Below are 22,196 nucleotides of genomic sequence, written 5' to 3'. Positions count from 1 at the left end.
ATTTTCCTTTCCAGAGTAATTACAAAGATATCCATTTCCTTCCTCAGGCTCATTCATATATACAGATTACATCTTTACAATATAAAATAGTTGCAAACTGTCCACATAAGCTGATAAATCTAGTCTATGGATGTTTTGCATGACTGGAGGCAACACAGTGCAGCTGGAATACAGACTATGTATGTTGTTGAAAATAGTCATCTTCCCTAAAAATAAAAGAATAGAAACTTTGGAGGCAGTTTTTTTTTTGTTTTTTTTTGGTGGGGAGGGGGGTTACTTATGGTTATGGGGCCTCAGATTGTACTCTCTTGATACTGTTAAATATTACTCTATGCCCAGTGCAAGAACTCTTCCTATGTTCATGGTAGGAGTCTTATCTAAATTAGGCAACCACCAGTTCCAAAAGTAATTCCAACCTGTGCAGGTCTTCTCAGGAGAAGGGACTCATAAAATGCCATGGGATTTATTCTCATGCATAGGTAGTTTTGCAGGGTAAAGGTGGCTCTTCCTTCCTTCTTGAGGATAAAAGTTCCCAATTTCTTCCCCACTGAATGTCTTGGTTCTCCTTTGAATGCCACCCAGAGCCCCATCCCTGAATGGAAAGGAAATCCACTCTCTTGTCATATCTCTAGGCTGCTTCAGCATCAAATACTCACCAAAGTGTTATGGTCAGCTGGGAACCAGAAATACTGCTTTCCTTTCCTGGAACCAGAAGATAACACCCCTGATCCACAGTGAGACCAGTTGCCATGATAAATTCTGTTTTGATCTTAAAACTGTTCCAGAATCTAGAAATTATTTGCTACAACAATTCCAGATGAAGTTCTGGAGAAACTGTGCAGAAAATCTCACTGCTTCTTTTTGAATGACTAAGCCTGCAATCCAAACTACTTACTTATGAGTAAATCACATTAAATTTAACCTATATCTGTGTAGATATGCATGGGATTGCACTGTTAGTCTTAAATTCTATGCATACTTATTTGGCAATTTAGATCTACTTTCAAATAGACATGCAATGGATCAGAGCTACATAGATCTCTAAGAGGGTACTTCATTTTGACAAAAACCTGAATGATATACCCCTTCAAAACTGCTTCATGAAAAAATTAATACCTTCCATTTTGCGTGTTCAACTGTTTTCTTCAGCACTTGCAATAACCTGAAGAGGCTTCTGTATAGATTCCTGTACTGGTTGAAGCTGTGATACTTCAAGCACCTTGTTGGGATCAAATGCATTACTTCTTCACTTGAATGTAGCACATCATAATTTCTGTACCATGAACTACCTCATCAGAGCAAATCAAAGCTGCCTTACACAAGCTTACAAAAGGTTATACTTTCTTAACTTTGGGAGAGGCAAAGTAAAATCAAAATAGATTCACTGCCAACATCTTTGTTCAACTAGTCTTTTGTTGTTGTTGTTATTCCCTACAACCTACTATCCTGGTTCACTGATTCATAAGATCGGGCTTTTAGAGAGATTTATTTTTCCAATTTATGGTAGAGGCATAATTTCTGTTTACAACATTAGAAAAAGCCAAGAAACTCAATTCACCGGAAGAGTAAGCTTTTCTTCTTTCATTCATTTTGTGAAGATGTCTTGATTGCTTTTGAATCACAGTCCTCTGGGTTTGGAATATTATCTGTTTTCAGTAATCAACAACTGATCTCATAATCCAGAGCCTATATTCATCGTAATAATGAAAATAAACAGGAGTTAAAGAATAAATATATCCTTTGTGGATTAAATTTTTAAAAGTCATTTCATTAAATTGGATTTTTCTTTCTTATTCTCCAATATACATTGGGTAGACTTGAGAGAAAGAGGATCTTTGAAACAAATACATCATCCTAGAACAATTATATAAAATCAGAAAAGGGATTGGGGTAGACTGAAATTCATCATGAGAGAAAAAGGTGGGATGTAAATAAAATAACTTTGGTGAAAACATGTGAGGCATTTTCAAATTTGACCAAGATGAGTTCATAAAATCTTTATGAAAAGCAAGGCTTAACTCCAGATTTGGACATCACTAAGATCTTTTATGTCTCATGTTATTAAGGTTACAGGAAGTGATTATGGAATCATTTTGTTCTGAAATTCATCCTAAATCAACAGTAAAATTATTGTCTCATAATATGGAGTAAAACAATGCATTTATCAAAGTTATTTTTATTTTATGTCAATAATATGCATGAACCTCTTCTTCTATATTTTTAAAATACAGTTGTACATGCGCTTGCTAGAATTGTTAAAAAAATACAATTCAGGAACAATTCTGGGGCCTTTCATAATATGTTATCTAACTAATGGTTAGATAACATATTATCCAGATTAGGTCTCATGCACCCTTTATGTGCATCAATAGTCTGCATTTCTCTCTCTCTCCCTCTCTCTCTTGTAAAGATGTAGGGAAATGTAACGATTCCCTCAAATTGAATTAATTCCTAGTGAAGGTATGGATTGCTCTTTTCTTGGCAACAGTATGAAAATTATTTGAAACTGACTTCTTTAACTTCACCATATAGTTTTTCTCTAATCAATCATTTCTGTCCTGAGCTGAGTATACTCCTACAAAAAAAAACCATTCAAACTTCTGATCCCCTAGGCAACCCCCAAATTACAAGTCCTTCTACAACTGCAAGGAAACAAACTGACCCCTGCAGATTGACTGCTGCAGCAAAAACAGCATGTTTCCATATCAATCAAGGCTACTTTTCTCTCTACTCATTTTCCTTGGCTACTGCCACCAAAGCATGGCTAATTATAATTTATGTAATTGTGTAGTTTTATTCCCCCTCCCCTCTTTTATGAGGTTCACCACATGAATGATACTGAAACATCTATACAAACATAACAAATTAGATGTGTCAGGCTGAATGATAATAGTCTAGGTATGGGAGAGTATTACCTGCTAATCTGTGACTAGGATGAGCAATTGTGCACAACCAGTAAAAACTCCTTAGTTCCCAAAGATTTAACTGGCAAGTAATGAGTGATGTAAATCTGACTACCTAACATTTGTGCAAATTGTTATGCATCCAGCCAGATAGCTTCTGCATGCTGTATTTAAGTTTTATGAAAAATAATTCTCAGCTATTTCCAAGGTGAGATTAAAAAAAAAAAAACCTTCTGTTAAATTAAAGGCAGTGTAACAACTAAGAAATCAGAAGTACTTTAATCTATTTCTTTCACATTGATGACATTCTATGTTTACTGAAATCAGGATCCAAAGACCTCGTCCATTTCTATTACCACCCCACCCCTTGTTTCTTTTTTTTATTCACTCAAGTGGCTAGCTTCAGAAAGATGGTTAAGATTACATGGGTCTCCATGGGGGTGTACATGGAGATGTTTTTCCATAAATTCTGTCATTTTTATACATGTCATAACTTCTCATACACGTACTTAAGGGGCGAAGCTTGCATTGCAACCATCACGATACACATTTTGTCATTCTGGTGAAACCTAGAGGTTCAGTGGACACCAAGAATAACCATTCACTTACTTACTTACATACTTACTCTCTTACTTATTCACTGGGGTTATAAACTGCTCCAATCATTCCAGACTCTGAGTGGCTTATGCAGCCTGTTCCATAAGTTGTTTTTTTTTTTCTAAGGGAAGTAAATGCTTCAAACTGTGTTTCTCTTCAGAGTCACCTGATGAAGTCATCAGAAGCTCTGGGTTTGGGTTTCACTAGTATGCCAGGTATCCCCATCACACTTTCTAATTCATATACAGCCAAAACTCCACTATAAAGCCCAACCACAGAAGAACCCCCAGACAATGTAACCCATCCCAGCTGAAAGGATACCCAGCCCACTAATCCTCTGCACTGGCCAATCCTTCAGTTACAATCCACATTCTGGGAAACTGAAGATAGGAATGAAGGTTAGACTTCCTGTAGAAAAACAAAAGCAAATATGAAGTTGTTATTTTAGAACAGCTGGAATTTTCATCTGCTTGCAAAGGGAGTGGTTTGAAATGCAGCAAAAGTGGGGTGTCCTCCACCTGTGCAGTACCTTATATACATTTTACTGCACTGAATTTGTAGTGCAACAAAAAGTTTACAACAATATGAATATTCATGATAATATGGTACAAAAGGAATTGGGTTAAGGAAAACGGCTTGCCTAAAAGTATATTTTAAATACAATTGCACAGAAAAAAAGACTGTACTAGAAGAATTACTCACAAACCTCTGTAAACAAACTATGTCACTTTTGAAAGACCTCCAACTCATTTGGAAATAGGATGAACTATTTTGGAAAAATTAGAAAATGAGAGTACTGAAACTGTATCAATCTGACCAGCCTTACTTTACCTTGTAGCTGTGTTTTATTCTAGTTTAACAACTCCCCCATAACTCAAATAGGAGTCTGTGCATGCCATCAGTAGATAATTCCATTCACCTGATAACTGAAAAGCGTTTGCCATTTACATCAAATTTATACCCCATAATTAAATGTTTAACTATGTTCTCCAATACATCAAGGCTAACTGTTTTCATCATTACAGAATGTAATTTATTTCACTGGGAAAATAACCTGTTCCTTTTAATGGTATCACTGGCATTTATTAACTTATTTCCTTATATGTTGTTCCTTTTCAAAAAAATTTAAAGTCCCTGTGGAATTTTTTTTAATGTGTTGACCTCCTGGTATTATCCGAGTACTTTGACAATGAATTCATTGAAATTCAGTCCAAAAAAGAATGTAATTTGCTGTTGGTTGATAATAAGTGATCATCTGGCTTCAACTAGGCTTGTGTGGCTGTATCTAATAAAACATTTGATGCAATCTTGATTAGACCACACAAAGCTGGGTATTTGGGAAACACCAAGTGTGATTTGGGCTTTTATATCATCCTAACCCTTGGGTTCCTTGCACTGAATGAAATAATCAGTTTAAATGTATGTACTCTAATGATGTGTTTGTCATGAAAACAGAGCCTACAGTCCCTTCATCAACGTGACAGGGAAGAACAATTGATTTAATTCATGACTGGTTGCTAAATAAAATGTGCTGGGATGCTTTTTAAGAGTCTTGATAATTGCATGAAGCTGTTTAATGCATAATTTGTACCGATGAAGGGTGATAAGATGGCATTACCCTTGCTACTATGTTTTATAATGCTGAAAAAGGAAAAAGGATATCTTCCTGACTTGAGAAATATAAAGCCCATGGAACAGGAAAGAGAGGTGTAGGTTTTCTATTCAGGTATTCAGTGTAGTTCGTACATATATTTTAGCTCTGATAGCTTACATGAAGGTAGAAGGAATTTAATTCTGCATTTACATTATGATCCAGTCTCTCCAGGAGACTTGGGTAGCTATCAATGAATAGAGCATTAAAAAAACTAATAAAAGAATCTGATTATTAATGTATTTATTATATGTTTCTTACAAAAAAATTGTATACCACTCCATTCAGTTGCTTTTGGGCAGTTTCTATAAATTCAGTATAATAAATGCAATACATTACAATATTATACAATACAATACAATAAAAAGCTATAATAACAGGCAGATAAAATTAACAATAAAATACAGCTATACTTAAGATCAAACAAAACTAAAAACAGTGCATTAACAGCAGGCTCCAAATGTGTGCTAAAAGAACAATCTTTGCCACCTTCCTAAAAATGAAAAATGAGAGGCTGACTTTATTGGGGACAAGCTATTCCAAAGAACTGGGATAGTCATGAAGAAGGCTCGCTTTCTGGTTCCCATCCCTAACATTATGAAGAGGAGGAACCTATAACTTTCTTTCCCAAACTGATTGCATAGGATGAGTAGATTCTATCTGGACAAGATGTCTCAGAGACCTCTTTCAACCCAAGCTATTTAGGCACTTATGGCTCAAAATATGGAAACCAACTGAAATTTCTGGGTTGTCTTCAAAGTTAGCTCCAAACTGACTGCATTATAGTAATCCACTCTGGGAGTGATGGTGCATATGTTACCATTGCCAGTGTCTCCTGTTCCAAGAATAGTCACAACTGGCATACGAGCCAAAGATGGGCAAAATCTTCCCTAGCAGGATCATGAATCTAAGAGAACCATAGACCTGCTCCTTCTGAGGGAGTATAACCCCATCCAGGGCTAAAGTAGGAGTTAAGTAGGAGTGAGTCAGATGGCTTTTGAACAAACAGCAACATTATCTTGCTAGGATTCAGTCTGTGCTTCTTTTGTGCCACCCAATTCCTTACAGCCACCAAGCACAGGATGAAAATATTCATTATGTCTTCTGCTTGGCCTGAGATGGAGCTGTACAGATGAGTACCCTAAGCATAATATCTCCTCCAAACTGATAGATGACCTCTCTCAGCAGTTTCATGTAGATGTTAGACAATACAGGTGAGAGAACCAAATCCTGTGGCACTCCACATTGGAGCAGCTAAGAGTTCAAATGACTCATCACTCATGACCTCAGACTGGAATTGCCCACTTCAGGAGTGGAACCACTTCAACACAATGCACTCTCACAGGTGATGGAGAAGTATACCATAATTGATGGTATCAAATAATATTAAGAGTCTAATAGCACTAAATCAAAGGTAGCTATGAAATGTTTTAAAAATTAAAATACTTTTTAAATCCCTTCTCTTCCACCCTGAAATAAAGTATCTCCCAGAAAGCAAAATACACTATAAGCATTTCACCTGTTAAACAGCAGATTGCCACTGATTTCATGTAGAAAACCAAATTTCACTGAAAGCCAGCATTACATTTCAGAGGGGCTCCCAGGTTCATGAAAAGGCACTGGGAGGCCTTTGCCCACCCTTGACATAATTGAGAAATAAAAAGATTGTCAAATATCATCCTTTAGTTTTATACTCATTTAAGTAATGGAATTTAAATGTTTGAGCAGAAAGGTGTTTTAGAAAAAACTGTTAGAAGCTAGAAAGTAGTTGTTAGTTGCAGCTGTGCCCTGGGAGACCAATCATTTGACCACAATCTCCTCAGTGGGAAAGCCATTGCTCCATGGTACAGACTAGTAATGCTTCATTCACTGGATATGCAGGAGTCAAGACACTGCCATTTCCTACAACTATGTGAGAAGTTTCAGTGTGTTGGATTTCAAGGAAAGGCAGCTGTTGCTAGCCAAGACCAAGGCAATTTTTTTAACGTTCAGTGAGGCTGCTTTGCCTTCATTGTGTTGAACAAGAGTGAAATATTATTATTCAGAAATGTTTGTCTGTGGAATTCAAATTTCCTTGCTTCCTGGCAACAGCAAGAGATTCATGCTGAAAAGTGACATTGTTTTTGACACTGGATGTGGCAGCCTAATGAAAGGGTTTGTAAACAGATTTAATATCAGGATTTAGTATGTAAACATGAAGAGCACTTTTGTACCTGTTAGGTCAGAGCAGAAGAAGAAAGGATGGATTGGAATGGCAGATCTGTTGGAACCTCTTCTCCACCATGAATAAACTAGATGGCAGTCCTCCCTTTCCATTTTGGTAAAATGCCCAAATGGCTCCTAGCCATAATTTTAAAATAGTATCTATTTTCAAAAACAGGTTAAAAACAAAATCAGAGTCAAGAGATCTCCAGGTTTGACATAGATAACCATTAAGGAAGGGCTGTAGCTCAATGACACAGCCATTGGATAGGTCCATGGTCAACTCCAAGTAGTGGGGTGGAGAAAACCTCTGCTCTGAAATCTCAGAAGAGAAGCTGCCATTTGGTCTAAGTCAGTGGTGGGTATCCCAAGAGTCAAGGTTATATGGACCCTCTAGAACAGTGTTTCTCAACCTCAACAAAGATGTGTGGACTTCTGGGAATCAAAGTCCACACATCTTAATATTGTTGAGATTGAGAAACTGCTCTAGAAGCAATGGATGTTGACTTCAAAGCACAAACCAAAGCAGCCACCAAGCTGTAATGCTTTCATATAAGAAAAGAGAAAAACAATAGAAGTGTTTAAATTGTTTTATTGTTTAAGTGATTAAAACTGATCAAGCTGAGAGAAGAGTAAATGTTTGTCTGGGCTGGGGAAACCTAGGTGTATCTCTGTAATCTGATTTGCCAAAACATCTTCAAAATGCTGTTTTCTCATCAGATTAGTGAACCATGTTTAATTTAAAAGCAATCAATCACTTCTGAATTCAATTGCTTATTTTTTTAAATAACTGTACTGAACTGGAAGCTAGAGATGATTTAGTCATTTTGCCCCAGTCATGGTAATAGCCATGCTCCCAGTTGTTGGACATGTGCTCTTACTTCTCCTTTATATCATTAAAAGAAAAACAAGGAAAGGTCTCAAAGAGGTACTTTTCCAGAGATGTAGTCCATGAACTTCAATTTCACAGGTCTAGGCTCAAGGTTATTCATTTCTGTATCATATAACTATGATGGAATGGTTTGGTGAAGGCCGCACTCAGGGAAATAAGCATTTCCTTAGCCCCCAGAAAGAGTGTGGGAAGGTGAAGAGGATGAGACTGGCACCACCCTAAGGAATTCACAGTGTTTGCTTGCTGGCTTGGGTAGTTTAGACTGAGTCTGGCAAGATTGATGTCAGGTTCAGCCCAAAGAACTCCACGAGACAGTACAGATATAGTTCTTAGCATTTATTAGCTTTCACCTACAAGACAGAATCTTGCCAGACTGAATCTAAAGTTCCCAAGCCAGCAAGCAAACACTGCAAATTCCTTAGAGTGGTACCAGTCTCATCCTCTTCACCTTCCCACGCTCTTTCTGGGGGCTAAGGAAATGCTTATCTCCCCAAGCACAGCCTTCACCAAACCATTCCATCACAATAACAAAGGATTGTGGAGTATATCATGAAGAGAGCTACCAGTCTACCCTATGCTGCAAGTTTAGAAGTTCCCATTTGTCACTTCATGAATCTTTTTTATAGAAACAGTCTTCTATTGGACAGTCCTCTATTTCAACAAATCCAAGTTCCAGCTTAAAGATGAAAAACCTAAAAGGAATAGTTCTATTGCTTATCAGCAGTTAACATCTGATATATATATAGTTTGTCCATCCCATTATAATGTTCTGTTACAGTAAGTATTTATACATATGCAAATGCATAAATATGACCGCTGATGCAAGTTGCAATCCAATTGTGGTCTTCTTTTTCAAAATATATCTGGCCACTCTAAAATTTAACACAGAGCTTGAAATAAGATTAAGTAATATCTCCAACTGTTAGCAAACATATACCAATGTTTGGTGTTTCTGTTGAAACTAGGCATCCTCAAAAATAGCAGGAAGTTTAAAAACTGTCTTGAATTTCTTATACGTTTGTGTTTGAGGAAAAGCTGTTCTGGAGTTTGTTTTGTTTCCATTGATTTTACAATCTTAGGGTTATTAATTATATAGAAGTGTGGAAATACCATTCTTTTCTTCATGCTTGTTTTGTATCAAAACTGATCAGAACTCAATCAGATAAGGAGTGCAATTTGAAATAATGCATTGGAATTCATGATTGTATTAAATTGCTTGTATTTAATTGCATTAATGGTTTCCTTGTTTCACATATCACTTTTGCCTCTCTTCTTGACTAGATTAAAACTAACTGGTAGCTTTTAGGATAAGAGCACTACTGTTGAAAAAGTGTTGTTATGCATACTATAAAAATAAATTTGATGTTTACATACATGAGAGAAATCAGACATCCCATTTTTGTTTACCTGCCACCATATAAATATAAAAACAATCACAACTCCTAATTTGCCATTATATTTTCCCTAATAATTAATGGCATATATTTCAGGGTGAATAGTCATTTAATTTTTTTCACCGTGCCCTCCTCATATTATTATGCTGAAAATGTAGCTCTTGTCCCTATTATGTCTTCTAAATGAAGTAATTAATTTTTTAACTTTTCAGGGTTAGAAGGATGTATTTTATTAGTACACTAACTACTCATGTGTTATAAATCAAGGATGTATAGCTCTTCCCCAAGGGCCTAGATAATATACAGTGTGCAACTACTGCATTTTTGCTATGTAAAACATCATCAATAAATTATACTGACTAATAAAATTGATGAGAAGGCATTCCAATGACATGCTAGTATACATAAATTCTGACATCAACTTTTATTTCTATCTTCACTACAAATATGTTTGCTGGGTTCACACTGGCATAAACTATGGTTTGTTTAATCAACAGCTTTTGCATGAACCACAACATAATAAAACAAGACCATGTGGATAGCAGTAGCTCACATTCATGCAATTTCAAGTAGACCTGTCCTTCAGAACTTTGGCTGAATATGTGAAAATTGGAAAATTGACATGATTTGCATTCCCCACCCCCACCTTTTTTATCCTGCTGCACTCTATCACAGTTAAATGCTTGAATTTCAGTCTCACTGCTTTCTGAATATCTGTGAAAGTAGAAATTAATTAGCATTTCACAAACTGATGGACGATAACATTTTGGTAGATATATGAACATTAAACAAAAAGGAACTCTTAAGGTAATTTAGGTATATTGTGAAGTACAGAATGTAGATTCTCATGTATATTCTTAATGTAATAGATTATTTTTATCCATTATTAGAACAATGGGGTTTAAATTGTGCTGTTTCCATGTTTTTAGGTTAAGCCAACATTTTTATAGAAAATTGATATTTAATTTTAAAGGGATTCTATTTTGGGTTTTGTGTGTGTGTGTGTATGTGTCCTTTAAGTAATTTGCAGCAATGACTAGGGATTAGTGGAACAATGTAGATCCATTGCTCTTATCCATTTTTTAGGATAGATTTCCAATCCTGCAAAGTTTTGTACCAATGCTTAAATTAAAATTTGCTAGATGAGAACCAAATATCCCCTTACTTCAAAAACATGTAAGATGGCCACGTTTCCAGCATTGCACTATTACAACAATTCCAGTCTTTTTGAAGAGTAGAAGCTTTTTTTCCCAATGCTTCCTGAACTGACCATATAACCGTATGAACACATGGTATCATGATCAGCCAAGGAAGCACCAAGGACAGCATCTCAGCTCCTCGAGTGTTCAAGAAGGAAGAATTTTAAGCTTGAAACTAAGAAAAGAAAACAAAATGTTAACACTGGCATCCATTTATGCTCCAAACACAGATAAATAATAATTCTATGAAAGATTTCTTCATATGCTAATAGAAACTGAAGAGGGAAAAATAATCACTGTAAGAGACATGAATGGAGTGCTGAATCTGAATCTTAGACAAATCAATTCAAGGGAAAAAAGAATGAAAAGTTCTAAGAAAGCCTTCCAGCATATGGACACATTGGCTTTGATGGATGCTTGGACACTCAAAATTCCAGAAACAAGAGACTACACATTATTTTCAGATAGGCATCAAATGTATACTAAATTGACACATGTTGGGTTTCCAAGTCTCTTATACCATTTATTAAAGAAGTGCAGATCTGTCCAATGACACATGCAGATCACAATCCAGTCTTGGTATAATCGTTTCAGCTAAAACTCAAAAAACTTTTAGATATGAATGACACATTACTACATCAAGAAGACATGCTACAGAAATGTAAAGAATTAAAATGCTTTTTTAAAAAATAAATGCACCTCCTGAGATGTCAGAGACAACCATATGGGAAACAAGTAAAGCGTATATGAGAGGAATTCTCCTAAGACTCACAGCAAACCACAAGAAAGAACAAAAAAGACAGAAATCATAATTGGAAGAAAAAAATAAAAAAACACATCCACAAAACCAATCTAAGCAAGCACTGAAAGTGCTAAATAAAGTCAGATAACATTAGACTTTCTGAAAAGAGAAAAACTCCAGAAGATCAAATATGTTAAACAAAACTGTTTTGAGAATGCAAATAAACCAGGAAAAATTTTGGCACATCAATCAGAAAAGAGAAAGAGAAAAGGACAATGACAGTGATAGAGAAAGGGAATAAACTGTTACATATAACTTCAGAAATAATAGAAGAACTTAATTTTTCAAGGAATTACATTCTAAACATAAAATTGACAAGGAATATCTGGAAACAGATATTAAAGATTCAGAAATTAAATACTCCATCAAAGAACACAAATACTAAACAAACCTATAACATTTCAAGAGATCATAGAAGTCATAAAAAGTTCAAAACTGGAAAAGCATCAGGCCCAGATGGACTGATGGCCCGATATTACAAAAAGTTAGAGGAGGATCAGCAGAACTTCCTCTGTCCTCCAATAGAGTCACATTGCTTTATTTGGGCAGCCTTATAATCTCAAAAATAAATAAATACTAAATAAATAAATATTGAAGACAATGAATTAAATTCAAACAACAAAAACAATTCCAAACACATGGATAGAAGCATATATAACCTTAATACACAAAGAAGGGAATAACCCAGAGAAACCTCAGTCATATAGACCAATTTCTTTATTAAATATTGACTATAAGATAATCACTACTGTATTGGCTGAGCAGATAAGGAAGTGCCTCCCTAAAATTGTACACACCCAAAGAGAAGATGCTGGACACGAGTAGATTGATTATAAATGTACTGGAACACATCCACATCAAGAAAAAGAAGGCACCAGTAATATTTTTAGATGCAGAAAAAAGCCTTCGGCAATTTGGAAGAGATATTTCTTTTCTTTTCTTTTTTTTAATTTCTGAAAACCCTTTTTAATTAGTATGTTTTTTTAAATTTATTTTTTATTAATTATATATCAATCCTCAGAAAAACATCATGTCAACTGGTTCCCTTCTCAGGTACATAAATCATTCACCCTGTTTTAACAACAACAACAACAACAACAACAACAATAATAATATGCCTATGGAGGTTCCAATAAAATGAATCCTGGAGAAGAATTCAAAATCTGAGTGGATAACGCATATCAATGGCAAAGAATGAAGATTACAGCAAATATAATACTCTCTGCAAGCTTCTCAGTATGTCAGGGTACAAGGCAAGGGTGTCAGCTTTCTTCTTTACTATTTGTAATCTTTGGAAATCTTAGCAGACAAGATCTGAAAAGGTAAACATATAACCGGGATCAAAATTAAAGGAGAAAAATAAAGATGAAATACTATGCAGATGATATAGTATTAACAGTAGAATACTAGAATTCTAATAGAATTCAATTTTCTATAGAAATACAAAGAATACAAAGTTCCATATTACGGTTGATACAAGTAAATTAAAAACTTTGCATCCTTTCTGAATATCAAATTAATGAAAGCAAAATTAAGGCAATAACAAGGTATTTAACCTCTGATGAAGATTTTATCAAAAAACGTGGCTGTGAAATAACAAAAGATTTAGTGAAACACTTAGAACTCCACTTGACAGAATAAAATAATGATATATTTAAAAACTATTACAGCAAATTATAGAAATCAATAAAACAAGACCTCAAAAGATGGAAAAGTTTAAAACTTTCCTGGTTAGGACTTATTGCAATAATAAATTAACAGATTTATATGGAGCAGGAAAAACTCAAGAGTGAAAAAAGAGGTGGACTAGTATTTCTCAGTCTTCGACTGTATTATAGAGCAAGTTGCCTATGGATAACAGAATGGATAAAATCTCTGAATAGCAGAACATCAATAAAAGAAGGAGCAGGCCTAGCCAATGGGCTTCACAGGTATTTATGGTACAAAGAAACAAAAGAAATAAACAATCTGAAAGGACATATCCTAAGACAAAGTTTGTTAAAAATTTGGAACCTTCTAAAATCAAAGATAAGTCTGGCAATCTTGCCATTAACATCACGTCAAATGCTTTTTTTGCTCCAAGGACAACTATAGTAAAATAAAAAATAAAAAATTAATTACATATGCCAACATGACATATCTGGATTCAGAAAACAGATCAAAGACGCAACAGAAACTGCTCAATAAAGGAGGGAATTTAACCAAGTTAATGTATCTGCCAATAACTGGAAAAATAAAACTTGATCTCAAATGCGGAGGGAGCTTGAGAAAGAGGACAGAATTTTAAATGCTTATATAAAATCAAGATAATCTATTAGGATGAATTTATAAATTGTTATTGAACTATGATACAGAGGCAGAGCAAATTAAAACCAGTATGATAAAACAGATGCAAAAGTTGAGGGAAGCAAAGTGGCTATAGCATGAAATCAATCAGAAGTAAGAGGGCCTGCATGGTGTCCTTGTTAACAGATACCAGCTTATAAACTGGCACAGTGCCATGACTTGATAGAAGAAAATCCATAACTAACTTTCCCAGAATGTTTGAGAAAAGGTGATAGGAAAACACAAATTGTCAAAAAACTTACGATAATAATCACTTGCCCTTAACAGCTTAAACAATTCATGAAGACAGACCATGCAACCCGTAAGAAGAGAGGATAACTTCCTTCAAATGGAAAGAATATAAAAATGATTGATAAATAATAAATATTTGGAAGCCTACCAAGGAGAAAATGTCTAGGCAGTTCCACTATAAGCAGGCTCTTTCTTTCCCCAAAAGTCCTCTTGAATGCCTCTGTGAGCAAGAACAGCAAACTTCGTATGGTTGTAAATAATAGATTCATCTCATAATTATAAATATAAAATGAATGAATGAATGAATGAATGAATGAATGAATGAATGAAACAAACATAAATGTTGCATTTATGTTTTTATAAAATAATTTATCCTGAAATGATTAAAATGTGGCATCATTTCTGGGGTCAGTCTGATATCTGGCTTGCCTCAATATGCTATTAAGTGACCCCTCAAAGCACTTCTGTAACTCTACAGTGTTTTGAGAATAAAGTCAGTTAAATAAAATTAATTTTCCCTCGGTTCACGTAGCTTGAAGTATTGTATCATGTAGAACAATGGGAACTCAAAGCAGGGTTCTTGCTTCCTTGTTTTCATCTTAGAGCTATAAAAGAAGAGGAAATTTATCATCCATGTCGAATGCTGCCTGTCATCCAATTAATATAAAAACTGGCAAAATTATGATTTTAAAACATTTTAAACATCCCCATATTAAGGACTGTGTGAGGGTTGTGTTGGGAGCTAAGTTTCTCTGAGCAGAAATATCAGTTATGTCAACAACCAACAGTGCAGCTTAGCTACAAAGCAAAGAAGTGCAAAATTAAATCTCCTTTATATCATGGGAAAGGTGGGGAAAAGAAATACTGTAATGAAACCATCATGGGTATCAGAAGGGTCTTGCCTTCATATTGACAGAAGGCAATGCAACTGCTTAAAGCAGGGTTCCTCAACCTTGGCAACTTTAAGACGGGTGGACTTCAACTCCCAGAATTCCCCCCCCCTTGCTGGCTGGGGAATTCGGGGAGTTGAAGTCCACTCGTCTTAAAGTTGCCAAGGTTGAGGAACCCTGGCTTAAAGTATACTATAAAAATTCTCATCTAGCCATGCTATTTCAAATGTCTGCCACATCTGAACCAGCATTTAACACAATGGAAACAGCAGCTGCGCACACCTTTTTAGGCTAACGTACTTGCTCAAATAGCCACTGAAAGTTGCTCTGCAAAGAATGAAGTACAGTGAGAGTAACATAGCCCAGAAACAGCTTAACTTCAGCTAAACTATTGTTGGCTTGTGGCTTCTTATCAATGTATTTGCCAGTGCACTTTTTTTTTTTTTTTTTTTTGCATTTGGCAACCTGCTTACATTTGGCAATTCCATGCCTACAAAGAAAGTTCAACACCATAGCAACAGAAATAAAATATAATCTCACCTGGAGGTGAGATTGGCCCGCTCACTCCTGGCCTTTTGGAGGGATCTGAAGACCTGGCTCTGCCATCTGGCCTGGGGTGAGGAGGGGGATCATCAAGTGTGGGGTTGGCTAGTCCCTTAGTGGCCTGGCACTGCTGCCTTGAACCATCAGCCTCCTGGATTTCTTCCCTTTTATTTTTGTGAATGTGAATTGTTATAGGTTTTAATTGTATATTTATTTATTGTTTTAATGTGTGGTGAGCCGCTCAGAGTCCCCCATTGGGGGGAGATGGGGGGGGACAAAATAAATAAACAAACAAATAAATAAGAATATGCAAGCATAGTGCACAGATTGGCATTTGGCAAGCTATCCCAAAGGTCAATGAACCAATAAAGCAACATAGTTTTTGCATTTGATAACTTAACAGTATAGTAAGCCTATCTATAATATACATAACCAATACACATTGAACAAGCTGCACTTAACTAACCCCTCTTCACTCTTAACTCTTCCTTATATCTAGCTTCACCCATTGACAGCTGAGATGAAATGTTTGTCTGCTGTTTGATTGGCTAATACACTCCAAGTCTCCCTTAAAAAGTCAATCTTAAGGTATTAAAATATATCAAAATCCTCCCACAAAGCTTTAGAACACAAGAGGTTTTCTTCCACATTCACTACACTCAAAACAATGATGTTCAGCTTAAAATGTTTTGAACTCTGAATGTTTTGCATACCCGTACTTTTAATCCCTAGCACTGAGACTCTGAGCCAAAGACGCTCCTTAAATTATGTTCCATGTTTGTTTTCTTATTTTGTTTTAGAAACATGAAAACAAGTTGAGGAAAGTTAAAATAGTTGTTCTGCTGTAATGGCATAATTTGTTTCCTGGGCATTAAATGAGAATGCTGGGATTTTAATTTCACTACTTGGTTTCCAGCATCTAGTATAATTAATTTTCTCTTACTTTGTTGCTATAGAATCAAATGGAAACTAATGGTGTAGAACCCCAAATTGTCAAGACCAAAATTAGCTTCTTCTATTCAGCAATTGAGGGAAGCTGTTCTATCTGAAATGTGGCAGATTTCTTCTATGGTGTGGCAATGTCTTGGGGTTCTTTGCCTACTAGCTATTTTTGGTTTGGCTTTGACTGCCCTGGGGTAAAACAACACCTTATCTTCTCTCTCTCTCTCTCTCTCTCTCTCTCTCTCTCTCTCTCTCTCTCTCTCTCTCTTTCTCGCTCTCTCTCTCTCTCAGATTTTAACAGTAGTAAAAGGTAATACAACATAAGATTAAGAGAAAAAAGAAAAATAAAGAGAAGAAAAAGAGAAAGAAAAAAGAGAAAGTGCATAAAATAGAAAATAAAGAGAAAGATATTTAAGGCAGTAACTTCCAATCTTCTTTACAGCAGTTATAAACAGACTAAATATCACTCCTCCCCTTTTGAAATTACATTACACAGATCACTTCTTCCCATATCCAACCCTTTTCAATTGGTAAATGCAGAAATCATTAACTCACTTCTATCCTTTTTCAGCAAAAAGTCCATAAAGGGTTTCCAGTATTTTGTAAAAGTACTTATTGTCTTATCCCTGAGCAAACAAGCCAATTTTGTATTCCTTTCTCTTATCTCATATTCTGACATTATTCATCCTTAACTTGATATAAGATGTTGTCATAGAACTTGATCTCTATATTGTCTTCCTCCCATCCTAAATTTTTTTTAAAGGCTTCATCAGTCCTCTCCTTACTATTTTCACCAAGTTGTTCTACAAGTACTCTTGGTCTCAAACAGGATTCTTTCTCATGTAAATCCAGTAGTAATCCACTATCTGCATTATTTTTCATCTCTTGACTTAATATTTGTATTCCCCTCTGTTTATTATTTCTATTTTATTTTCCAATACTTCCACATTGTTAATTTGTTTTACCTCTCCACTGAGTTGTCCTGCAGATTCTTCAGCATTATTTTTTATCTCTTCTTTCAGATCTCTTTTAAATTATGCATTCATATAGGCAGCTATTGATCCTGTTATTGTAGTTGTAACATTCTTTCCCAGTTACTCAGAGATCCTTTGGAATGCCTCAAGCGCAATACCTTTTTCTATCATTTCTGTAAGTTTCACTACTTTTCTAATAATAGCCACTTCAATCCAGAAAGGAGAAATAAAAGTAAAAGAGGGACTTCCCCCTTTCTCTAAACTGTTAAGTCTTTAGTCCCATTCCATGTACCATAGTTCTCTAGGCAGATAGTCTTTAGCAACTTTCCTTTATCTTTTCTTTGGCAAAGCTATCCAATCATTATCACCAATTAGTCAAAATAAAACTCTTTCCCATGGAGATATATGTTAATTGTTTACTTGTTTTAAAAATACTTTAAAATCAGTAAATCCAAAGTCAACTGTCCCCTTAGTCTGCTTTAAACTTTCTTAATTTAAACTTTTGGCAAGCTTTTTACCTTTAATTAGTTTTAAATCCTTTAAATTGTTCACTTGCTGCTATCTTTATTCTAGGATGAAGGATCACTCACTTGGTGGCTTGATTGCTCTGCTGCATTGAAGGTCTTGCTTTAACTGAAATAATTCTCTTCCAAAGTGTTTAAGAAAATGGGAGCTTTTGCAAACCCTATGTCCTTTTGTAGGCTCCACTGTGGCTATGAGCTTGCTATCTCTTCCATGGCCCCTGGCACTCAAACTCATGAGACACTCACAGAACCTCTTTGGATCTTGTGGGTCCCCTCACAAGGGACAGCCTTTCAGAGCACAAATGGGCAATCTGCCAGCCTCTCCATATCCAGAGAGGCACCATTGACCTGGCTTTAAAGCCCAGCCACCAGCCTTTGTCACAGTGTCATCTCCACTATTTGTGGAGGCACGTCAGTCTGCCATTTTCCCCCCACCTACAAGCCAAACAACTCCTAGTCTTCTCCTTCTTCTCCTTTTCCTTCTCCTCCACCAATGTTTGTATCAGTTCTGTAACAAATTAACATTTAACTTCCAATTTCTTCAGCAAGCTGCTTTTGACAGAAGCAGCAAATCTACCTTCTCTTTTAGAATTTCTTTACTGATATGAGCATGCCAGTAGCTCAGTAGAATTATAAGGAAAATACTATTCGCGTGCATGACAATTATAGAGCATGAGGCTATGTCAGTGCTTTGACTGCTTTCATATGATTACAGAAGGTTCCACTTCAAAACAATTCTTTCTCCTATAAATGAATGGATCCAAGCTATCAGTTCAGCTCACGAACACAGTCCTGTCTGTCTTGGCTAAGTAGAAAATATTTTAAAAGCCCTTTTGTGAAATAGAACTATGCATTAATTGCAATGGTATTTTCTTCTGCCCAAAATAGACTTTAATTCCCATAGTTAGAAGGATTTGTCTCTTTTACTCTAGATCTCTGTAGATATATACAAGGCCCAAAGAAGACATGGATTCAGCCCAATAATCCTTTTGCCTTTTGTGTATTTTGTTTTCACATCATCTGCAGAGATTATGAGTTTTCATGGTCCCAGGAACAGCAGATGGCCCATTACTTCCTCTACAGTTTTTTTTACACAGCTTCATGCATCAGGTTTGAATAGAAGAACCCTATTCATGGAACAAATAAAAGGGTTCTATTCATGGAATAAAGACTTGATATACCCCATATTAACAAATCAATGGTTAGGAGTCTGAAAGAATTTCAAATGTGTTTGTTATGATCTGTTGAGATTATTAAAATAAAATATACTCCCCATTTTCATTGGACAGCCCAGAAATGTATGAAAAAGGGTTGATTGTCAACTTCATTATGTTGGAAATGTAAAATGATGATGTGGACATTACATATATGATCTGAGTTTGCTCCAAGGTTGCTTGATAATGTGGTTTTGGGAAGGGCACTTTAATTAAAGGATGTAAATGTAATTTTGAATTCTATTCCCCAAACTGAAATGTTTCAATATATGAAGAATTACGGTGTTATCAAGTATGGAGTATAGTGAAACACATTACTATTTTACTATGAAAAACAATTCATTCTGGATCTACAGTCTTGGCCTGAAGACTTGGCCTGAAGTTATGTTTGCTCTCTGCTTATGAACTGGCTGTATGTGGAATTTCTGTTTTGTTGTTTTGGAATATTGTCTGATCTTTGGTCATATATAAATGAATATTAAAGATATAATGGTATGATTAATTTGTACAGCCAAGGTTTAAAGCTGTGTTTAAAAACCGAGCTGATGTTCCTTACAGGTATTAAAAGTTAAAGGTATGTATTTGCTTTGTTTGGATTTACTTTTTTGCACTTTTTCTTCTTTCCTTCACTATGGCTAAACAAGCATGGTTACTTATGTCACTAATATGAATGCTCTTTCCATTTGCATTGGCCACAAAATGATATAAGAAGGAAGAATAGAAGGAATAAGGAAAGTCATTGCCACTACTTTTCACATAACTACTTATCACACCATTTCATCTTCTGAAAATTTAACATTTACTAAGAAAGTTCAGGTTTAGTTGAGAAATTTTCCTCAAGAAAATTCTAAAAACCAAATAAAAAGTAAGCTTACCTTCTCAGTAGATAAGAGACTCTTTCATACAAAGATGACTATTAGTTGACAAAACAGTTTTCACAATTACAAAACTCTTGAATAGACCATCTTTTTACTATTAAAGGTTAAACTGAGCAAAGTGATATTCTGACAAACATAAACAGATACTGGAAAGGTCTATCACTGCCAACCTCTCAGTCTCCAGAAAGAAAACTCTTTAATGTGACTTCAGTAATTGTTTGCCTTTCAAATCCACTGATATATTTCAGTTTCATACTTCTTTAATGACCAGGAAAACTGAGAAAATAGAGAAAGAGAGAGAGAGAAAGAAAGAGAGAGAGAGAGAGAGAAAGGGGGAGGAGGGGTAGGAAGCAAGCAAGACATTCATGGTCAGAACCAAAATCATTCATCAACAATAATTGCATTCCAGCCACAAAGAACAATGTGTATTTATTGTCTGTGGAATAAAGTTAGGGTTGTGTACTGGATTTTTCCAAATCCTGAATGAAATCAAGCTGATTCACAAATATCGAATCAGTTAGTTCATGCATTAATAATGTTCAGATTATGGATTTACATACTCAAGATTGCGTAAATTATCATGAAATAACTCCAAACCTAAGAATCACCAATCAAATTTATCTCAGATACAAAGAAATTAAAAGAACTGCCTTAAAAGAGAGTGCTCTTTTCTCCCCTCTAATCCTATAGGCCACTGCAGTGAATATATACATAAGTGTATTTATGTATGCTTCTGAATTGGCAACCAAAAATGTAGATATCAACAGAGGATAGAAACATTGAAAGAACCATAAAATTGAGACAATAAAACTTATCCAGAAAAGTTTCAAAGATACCTGAATTGAACCAGAGGTACTCCAAAGCAGATAAAATCCAAACATAAAATTTCCCAGTCTTTCATTAGTGATTCCGCAATGTGGAGGGACCCAGACTTTGTGACATTGGTGCCAACCAAGTAGATCATTAAACAACAACAGAAAGAAATCCCACTCAGATGATTTTCTTTATACATTATAGCTTCCTAGATGCATCATATATCCATCTTAAATTGTGTATGTTTGTTACTAAGATAAACCTGTAAAATATGTGACATTTTCATAAAATGACACAAACGTACAAGGAAGAATTAAAATTGCTTCTCCACCACCACACACCCACTGAAGACTTCTCAAATGTAAATATATAAAACACACACAAGCGCACACCCCAGCAATTATTCTAATTTTTTTTCTACAGAGAAGTGAAAAATATAGCATTTGGGGTGCATATGTTCTACCTTTGGCCTACTCGCACTTCTGTATTGAAATGTAGTTGAGCTATATGAACCCATCACTGAAGCACACTGATTTAGTGGCAATAATTTCCCATTTCCCTCGAGCTCCCTTTTTTTTTTTCCTTTGCTGACTCTATGAAAATTCCCGTTACGTGATACAACTCTTTTCCAAATAATGGAAGGTTCAGGAATTATTGATTTATATCACACCACTGTGTTTGGTATGGCACTTTAAGATTTCGCTTCCAACTGATGACATTAAACTCTGTTATAATAAGGAAGTCAACCCCCACCCCAGACAACTATAGCCCTGTTAGACAGCTATTGGTTTTTCAAGAGCTGAAAGTCCTACACCCTCCACACACATAACTTCTTGTTAATTTTGTGTAGTTTGTGAAAACTGCATTTGCATATCAGCAAATAATTTGCTCATTGTGATAGGTGCCATGTACCTCGCCGAATCCCATGTTAAATGAAACAATGGGATCTGATGAAGCTTTCACTCACAATTAATTAGTCCAGTAAGGAGATTCGCTTTTGGCAGTTTCTCTGTTCAATGTCATAGCACAATTTCCTATTTTGCATTTACTCTACAAGAAGCTTTGCCCAGCTGGGTTTCATGAAAAGAACATTTCTTCTCCAGATCTTTCCAAGGAAAATATAGAGCAATTTTACAAATGACACTGGGGTATTTGGAGGGGAGGTTGGAAAAGGAGAGGAATAGCAGGTGTCTGAAATTTG

This window comes from Python bivittatus, unplaced genomic scaffold (assembly GCF_059951505.1).
Source record: "Python bivittatus isolate LINGU-HERP-01145 unplaced genomic scaffold, Pbiv_v1 ctg000610_np1212, whole genome shotgun sequence".
Classification (NCBI taxonomy): Eukaryota; Metazoa; Chordata; class Lepidosauria; order Squamata; family Pythonidae; genus Python; species Python bivittatus.
This window is presented reverse-complemented; position numbering follows the sequence as displayed.